Source organism: Panulirus ornatus, chromosome 32 (genome assembly GCF_036320965.1).
Source record: "Panulirus ornatus isolate Po-2019 chromosome 32, ASM3632096v1, whole genome shotgun sequence".
Classification (NCBI taxonomy): Eukaryota; Metazoa; Arthropoda; class Malacostraca; order Decapoda; family Palinuridae; genus Panulirus; species Panulirus ornatus.
In genome coordinates this window covers 23,321,568-23,328,652 of record NC_092255.1, presented here as the reverse complement: position 1 = coordinate 23,328,652, position 7,085 = coordinate 23,321,568, and positions in this window count along the sequence as shown.

Here is a 7,085-nt window from a genome sequence, read left to right as displayed (position 1 = left end):
AATTTAAACAAAATCGGCTGGAAACGTAGAGTAGATTATATATTCTGATCATGTCTGACAAAACTAGTTAAATGCCTATAAGGCAAGATAGATTATACCTAAAGGGTCCAGTCTCCGGGCAAGATTGGCTGTGTGTGTATATATATATATATATATATATATATATATATATATATATGTAGACGCAGTGAAAGTGATACAGGAATGTTAAGATTTACGTGAAGGGTTAGGTCCCAGGCAGGACCGGGTCGTCCTGGACTGTAAATTGTACAGTGTAATTGGCGAGAGACGCGAGAGGGGGAGTGGAAGTTATGTTAATGTTATTGTTATGGCTAATGTTAAAACTGAAATACTGTTAGAGTGCCCCAGGCTGTTGATTTTGTTAATTAGCGGTGTTAGCGTTACAGCCAGTGCTGCTGCCGGCGATGGTACAGGTGCTAAGACAAGAGTAGTAGTGATGCTAATGCCACGAAGGGGAGCAGGAAGGAGGGTAAGGGAGGACAGGGAGGGAAGGCTGAGATCACGGGGGAGGAGGGAGGGAGAGATGGGAGAATAGAAGCTCACTGAGGCGCAGCTACGGGAGAAGAGAACTGCAGTGGGGGGAAAAAAAAGTGGGCATAACGAATGTGGACGAGGCGACGGGCGTCGAACGAGTCGTGGTGGGAGTGTCGAGTTAGGACGAGGGGACGAATTTTTGGACGAGTGATGGCGTGAGTGTCGAGGGAGGACGAGGGGACGAATGTGGGAGTGTCGAGTGAGGACGAGGGAACGAATGTGGGAGTGTCGAGTGAGGACGAGGGGACGACTGTGGGAGTGTCGAGTGAGGACGAGGGGACGACTGTGGGAGTGTCGAGTGAGGACGAGGGGACGAGTGTGGGAGTGTCGAGTGAGGACGAGGGGACGAGTGTGAGAGTGTCGAGTGAGGACGAGGGGACGACTGTGGGAGTGTCGAGTGAGGACGAGGGGACGAATGTGGTAGTGTCGAGTGAGGACGAGGGGACGACTGTGGGAGTGTCGAGTGAGGACGAGGGGACGAGTGTGGGAGTGTCGAGTGAGGACGAGGGGACGACTGTGGGAGTGTCGAGTGAGGACGAGGGGACGACTGTGGGAGTGTCGAGTGAGGACGAGGGGACGACTGTGGGAGTGTCGAGTGAGGACGAGGGGACGAATGTGGGAGTGTCAGGTTTAGGAGGAGGGGATGTGCGCGTGATCCTCAGGTATTGTAAGCAAAACGATGCAGGATTTTAAGTATGGAAAAGACTAGGAATTATAAGAAAACATCTCCGTTCCGGAAGTAGTCAAACGGTTAACGTCTAAGTAGAACAACGAACGAGAAAACGTAAAAATCTCTCGATGAAGAAATGGAAATGGCCTGGCATTAAGAATTTGATCATCAGCTGGATGAAAGGATTTTATATTTCATCGTACAAGTTAACGGTGCCGAGTCGAGGCAATGTTTTTCCGAACTTTAGAATCAATGATGAAAGATCATACCAGGTTTCTTTTTGCGTTGAATGAGTGATGGGAGGTGCGGCAAGTGTTCCATCTTCAATGAATGAATGAGGGAGGTACGTCAAAGGTCGTTTTCCTTTGAATGAATGAATGATGGAGGCGCACCATTGTTCGCTTTACTTTGAATGAACGTGGGAAAGATAGACATTCTTCAACGCGGAATGGCTGATGGAGGTGTGCCAGTGTTTGTTCCACGCAATGAATGATGGAGATGTGCCATTGTAGTTCCTTCTACATTGAATGAATGATGGAGGTGTGCCATTATAGTTCCTTCTACATTGAATGAATGATGGAGGTGTGCCATTATAGTTCCTTCTACATTGAATGAATGATGGAGGTGTGCCATTGTAGTTCCTTCTACAGTGAATGAATGATGGAGATGTGCCCTTGTAGTTCCTTTCTACAGTGAATGAATGATGGAGATGTGCCATTGTAATTCCTTCTACATTGAATGAATGATGAAGGTGTGCCATTGGAATTCCTTCTACATTGAATGAATGATGGAGATGTGCCATTGTAGTTCCTTCTACATTGAATGAATGATGGTGTGCCAGTGTAGTATCTTCTGCATAAGTCATTGCAGTGTGGGGCCTGGGCGTGGACGGCTCCACTACAGCAATACCGTGGAGGCTGAGGGAGGATATGAGGTTAGCTCAGGGGTGAGGATGGGGGGTTATCTGAGAGGTCCAGAAGATCGTAAACGACTGATAGGCTGAAGGCACCGGCCGCCCCCATGCTACGTGAGTGAAGGTTTGTGATCTTCAGCTTGTATTTCCTTATCCACAGTTCTTGTTGGTTTATCTTGCCATCGCCTACAAGTGATAGATCTTGTCTTCGAGATCGATTATCCGCCACACACTGTCTGTATCTCTCGATGTTCTAACCCCTTGTCATTATATATATATATATATATATATATATATATATATATATATATATATATATATGTGTGTGTGTGTGCGTGTGTATGTGTGTGAAGCTGGAGACTGAATACCCTGCACACACTGGCTCTGCCAACACTCGGCCATTAGCGATGTTCGTCTGTTTAAAAAAAAAAGAATGATAAAATGGTTTTAGAATAGAAAACGATGCTGGAAAAATGTGTGACTTTTGACTCGGCCACGGTGTCCCCTGATGATCTATTACGCCCTCAGCACTGTGAAGAACTGCCACACTCTCTCATTCACTCGCTCCCTGACACCCAATCATTGGCGCTCTCCTTTTGATGGGGAAGATAGTGGTATGATTAATAAGGAGAGAAAAAAAACAGATGGAAAATCTGTCTTAGGGCATAACCATGGTGTCCCCCTGGTGATGAATATTATCCATACCTCTGAATACTACATTCGCTTCACTCCATGTTCGTCAGACGCCCAGCTATCATCGGTGATGTAATTGAGAAAGAAAAAAGAATTATATATATATATATATATTTTTTTTTTTTTTCAAACTATTCGCCATTTCCCGCGTTAGCGAGGTAGCGTTAAGAACAGAGGACTGGGCCTTTTTTGGAATATCCTCACCTGGCCCCCTCTGTTCCTTCTTTTGGAAAATTAAAAAAAAAAAAAAAAAAAAAAAAAACGAGAGGGGAGGATTTCCAGCCCCCCGCTCCCTCCCCTTTTAGTCGCCTTCTACGACACGCAGGGAATACGTGGGAAGTATTCTTAATCCCCTATCCCCAGGGATATATATATATATATATATATATATATATATATATATATATATATATATATATATATGAGATTAGAAAAGCAAAAGTAGGTAAAGGTTATCTTTCTTTCACAGCCACAGTTTACGTTGATGCTGAACATGAGAGCGAAGTGAGATGTTGAACATGACATTGTCAACATTCAGAAGGTCTTTGATGACGGTTTAGATGCCATTTCCCCCGGGGGATGCCCCGTGCGGAAAGGTGACCTTCAATGTAATCTTGAACCCCTCTCATACACGTCTCTTAAGTCTGCTGATGAATATTTATGTGCCATGTGATTATAACCAGAGACAACACTGCTGCTGGCCACGATGGTTCGAACCCTTGAGGCACACACGATGGTGGTACGACCCCGGGGTAGGATGGTCTGGTCTCTGACCTGATTCTAAGGAATCAAGTCACAGGCTTCGTTCTCAGTAGACCAGGGATCGTGCTCACAGGCGTTTTCTTAGTGAACTTTGACCTCTGCAGTATAGTATCCAAAAAAAATAGAGCTCGAATGACAGACAGTTCTAACCTGTATTCAGCTTGTAGGAAGTTACATATGTGTATTCAGTATTTCCCAGTTTCATATAGATTGTAAGGAACAGCATCCTAAAATCCATTTTTTTTCCAGGTTCTTTGACCTCTGACTCGGTAGATCCTTTAAAAAACGGAAATCAGGGAATTGAAAAAGGTGTCTGGATGTCTGGAACGAACTTTTACGTGCAGGTTTCTGGCCAGTCTACCCCCAGAGAGACGGGATGGCTCAACACCTCGATCGTTTGGAAGAGAAACAAAACTGATATGGCATAAACGACATGTCTCCCTCCGTATGAGATGAAATAGATATCTGTAAATGGATCGGTAAAGGAAATAGATTAGAGAAATGGTAATAAGATCAGTAATTTGATGGGAATTAGAAAATAATGACTGACTGAATATATTCCAAGAGCCGTGTTGGAAAAAAGGAGGAAACTGTTCAGAACTTACGTTATATTTACGTAATAAGGAAAGAGTGTCTCAAGTAAACCTGAAAGTTTGTTAAAACACACACAAGTTTGAATAACAAGTGTGCAGAGTCTTGTACACAAATTAAGTTTCTACAAAATAAAAAAAGAGACTTGCTAACAGTATCCGTAAACATAGCGCGTAAGAATGCTTTTGGTCGTGGTTTAAGAGAAACGTGTGCGTAAGAAAGTGATAGTAATTACATACACGAAAAGTTGTGTTGGCTACTATGAGGACTGAGCGCCGACGTCAAGATTGCGTCATAGAAGTGTGCTCGAGAGTAAGTGCTTACGACAGGGTAGTACTGAAAGGCAGGGCTAGCGCGTAGCGATCGCCGCAGTGAAACCTAGTGGTACGAAGAACGAGTCGTGTTGTCATATGTCGTGTGTGTGTGTGTGTGTGTGTGTGTGTGTGTGTGTGATGGGAAGATTATACGCATGTGGACTGTAAATGCCTGTAGCCTGCGTGTGGGTGAGGCAGAAAGAAAAGACACCTGTCTGAATCAAAGGAATAAAACTTGACAGTCAGTGAAGTGTTGGCCCAAAGGGTAGTGCCAGTAATACGCACCTGGCTGGTGTGGTGACTGCCTACCAGAGAGAGAGAGAGAGAGAGAGAGAGAGGTCTGCCACCGTGCATGTCATTAGCAAAGTTCCTCCCTGACAGGTCGACGGTGTGGTTGTAAGATGGACAATTATGGCCACGGTCAAGACACCATGCTACCGCGGTAGACTTGCCATACGTTGCTGTGGCAACCACTCCCGTCTATAGTCTTGTTGACACGCTCCCCTCCGCACCCGTTTTGTATATTATTCTTTCGTCATCGACTCGCATGAAACACTTTTGATGTGTCCTCGGCGACAAAGAGTGAGAAATTTCGCTCTCATTGGCTACGTCGAAGATTAATCCCATTGTTGTGCTGATGGGGGCCTTTGGGATGAAAGAACACAGGACTCGTTTTTTAGCGGTCCTCTTGTGCACGGACGCGTACCTTGGAAGCTACACATATACATCAGTACTCACAGTCGACACAGCTGGATATTTATCCCCGGGGACCCAGATGTCAGGAAATGTCACATCCGCTACACACAAGTCATATTGTGCAAAGTCTTCCTTGTACCTGGGTTTACACAAGTCACTGGCCATGACGAAAGGTGTTAAGGTATTTGGCAAGATATTCATAATCTGCATCTGTTAGGGACGGGGGAGGCAAGAATGCTGCTCACATCTCTCCTGGCTGTCGTAAATGATAACTCTAAAGGGTGTGGGAGCGAGGACGCTACAAATCCTCTTCCTGTATTATCATTTTCTAAACTAGGAACAGGAACAGGAGCTAAGAGGATTTTTTCCTCGAAGGTTGAGGCTTGTGCTCCTGACGCTACCTCGCTCAGGCGGGTGAGAGAGAGAGAGAGAGAGAGAGAGAGAGAGAGAGAGAGAGAGAGAGAGAGAGAGAGAGGGTGGGTTTGGGAGCTGGTGAGAATGAAGAAAAAGATGGTAAAAACTTCCCTGTTCATTGCATATAATATATTATCGTGATCATATCGTTACAGAAGTTTATGTTCAATAGGAATTAAATAGAAATATTGATAAGTATGGGTACTGCAAGCCAGCTTCCTCGAAAATATTTTTTGGAAAGATCTTTCAGCTCTGTGCGAACGTTTAAACTTTATAGGAACTCAGTTACGGCAGTTAAGGAGGAGCCCGGCATGATAGTTTAGTGGGGGGAAGAAATGATGTATGAAGTATGTCAGTTTGTTGATCCAGAATCCATTTTTTTTTTTAATGTTCAAAAAAGATGTTATGCTCGAGGGGGGCGTGACGTGTGACGACCGTCTGGCTCCTGTAGGAGGCTTAGGGAAGGAGACCTGCCAGGACTGCTGAGGGCTGTTTCTCGCATTACCTTCCTGTAGGAGGCTGCGGTGGACACACACACACACACACACACACACACACACAAACCCGACTTGCCACAACTTCCACTGCCCGCACCTCCCCTCACCCTGCCAACCACGGTCGCCACCATCGCACCTCCCCTCACCTCACTACCACACTATGACCCCAGCGCGGTCCCCACTTCCCCTCACTCCCTCTTCCGTTAACCCTCTTCTGTTACCCCCTCTCCTCCTCCTCTCCCAGCCTCCTTGTACTCCCCTCCCCTCCATTACTCCTCACAAAAGGAAAGTAAGCTTATGATGTGCACTGCGTAGGGACGAGTGCTGCGTAAGACAGGGGTGACCGTGGGTGTAAAGCGATGATGACGGGGTGACAGGACGAGAGAACCCGGTTTTTGAGGCACCGCAGGGTTGCCGGGGGCGACGACCAGGTGTGAAGGCAGCGCAGGAGTGCTTTGGATGGCCGAGTGTGGAGGAGGTACCACAGGTGCGCTGGTGAACTGGTGTCCTGGGTAAGGAGCATTATGCCACTTACATCTCTTGCCACCGTGAGGGAGGAAGAGAAAAGAGAATGGAGAGAGAGAGAGAGAGAGAGAGAGAGAGAGAGAGAGAGAGAATGGTGACATGTTACACTCTTTTCTCATCACACTTAAAGAGCGAGCGCGTCGTGGTGATGATAATAAACAGGAAGAAATCTGTTTATTTTAAATATACCAACTTCCCCGTGAGTCACTGAGGCCTCACTAATTATACAGCGAAGAATAATTAAGATGTAAACTCGAGCTATTCAGGCCGGCTTGACCCGAACCTGTTCCCCTCCCCTCTAACTGCTGTTCCGGTAGAGGTGGAGGAGGAGGAGGTGGAGGGTGGGCGATGCGGAGAGAGTGTGGGGAAAATGGGGGACTGACTGTGGGAGGAAGATCTAAGGTAATCATAACGTTACATACGTACAAAAGGAGAGAAAGTACCTATGTATCAAC